Source organism: Myotis davidii, unplaced genomic scaffold (assembly GCF_000327345.1).
Source record: "Myotis davidii unplaced genomic scaffold, ASM32734v1 scaffold281, whole genome shotgun sequence".
NCBI classification, from domain to species: Eukaryota; Metazoa; Chordata; class Mammalia; order Chiroptera; family Vespertilionidae; genus Myotis; species Myotis davidii.
In genome coordinates, this window is record NW_006293784.1 from 1,090,458 (window position 1) to 1,092,239 (window position 1,782).

The window sequence follows — 1,782 nt, forward strand, 5'->3', positions numbered from 1 at the left end:
GGGGGGGCGGGGGGGGGGGGGGGGGGGTGGGGCCCCCGCCCCCTGTCACACACAAGAGCTGCAGGGCGATCAGGGGGTTTGGGCGCTGCCCCCTGTCATGCTGATCCCGGTGCCGGGAGGTCTCTCGGCTCCGCTGATCCCGGTGCTGGGAGGTATATTACCCTTTTACTATATAGATTAGAAGCCTGGTGCATGGGTGGGGCTGGCTGGTTTGCCCTGAAGGGGGTCCTGGATCAGGGTGGGGGTCCCCACGGGGGGGCCTGGCCAGCCTGGATGAGGGGATGATGACTGTTTGCAGCTGGTCACACACCCTCAGGGTGGGGGTCCCCACTGGGATGCCTGGCCAGTCTGGGTGAGGGGCTGAGGGTTGTTTTCAGGCTGGGGGTGACTGAAGCTCCCAACCGCTCGTTTTTTTCTTTTTTTTTTATTCTGGGCCAGCTTTAGCTCTGAGGCTCCAGCTCTTAGACCTTTGCTCCTGAAAGCAGGTATCTGGTTTGTTTCGGTTCTATAATCGAAACAATGTATAACTCTAGCTCTGAGATCCCGGCTAGCTGAATGCAGGTTTCTGGGGTTTTGTTTAGCTTCTATATTTGTAACAATGTTTCAAACTGCAAACTCAGAGGCCGCTACCAGTAGCGGCAGGTGGGGAACGTTGGAGTCCTCTGTCACTGAAGCAAGCAAGCCTCATGTTCGCTTCAAGGTGCCTGGCTGCTGGCCGCCATCTTGGCTGGCAGTTAATCTACATATCACCCTGATTAGCCAATGGGAAGGGTAGAGGATGTACAGCTAATTACCATGTTTCTCTTTTATTAGATAGGATGATAAAGAGGTTAATTAACCAAGAGTACATAGTAACCCCACATGATTATGTGTCACATAAGAAAGCTTCAAAATGCATTAAGCAAAAATTGATAGAACTGAAAGGAGAAATAGACAAATCTGTTCTAAAGAGTTCCTCTGGGTCCAAAATGGCTGCAGAAACTCCAACCATCACCTCAAAGTTTTGAAGAATAAGGAGGAAACATAAAAAGGACAAAATAATGTTTCTCCCAACAGAGTCAGTCCTTTAAGTACTTTTCCCAGAATCCTCACCTGAAGACTTCTAGTTATTATCTCATTGTTCAACCCTAGTTTCATGGGAGAGTAGGAAATATAGTTTTAGTTATGTGAAGGAGAAGAGATTCACTGATTAGGAAGACAGAAATAAAGCATAGTTGAGTAGCAAGCAGTTTTTTCTACCTATGTGAGTAAGTAAAGCCTAATGTTTAAGCATAATACCTCTAGGGTCACATCACTTAGCTTAACATATGGTTCTACCACCTACTAGTTGTATGAGCTATAACACAGTATATAAAATTTCTAAGTCTTAGTTTTCTCATCTGTAAATTTAAAATGTAATACACACACACACTGAGTGGCCAGATTATTATGACCACCTGACGTTTGTAGGCAAATTTGTTATAATATTGCGCTGAAGTCGCTAGAGGGCCAGATCATTATAAATAGGGAAGCAGGTTGTTTACGACAGTAGAAGTGAGATTTTTTTTCTTGAAGCTATGGGTAAACAACGTGATTTAACAGCCTTTATATACTACATATATATATCCCACGTTCAAAGGCTGTTAAATAGCATTGTTTACCCATATCTTCAGAAAAAAATCACTTCTGTCATGGTAAACAACCTGCTTCCCTATTTATAATGGTCTGGCCCTCTAGCAACTTCAGCAAGAAATTGTAACTAATTTGCCTACAAACGTGAGGTGGTCATAATAATTTGGTCAC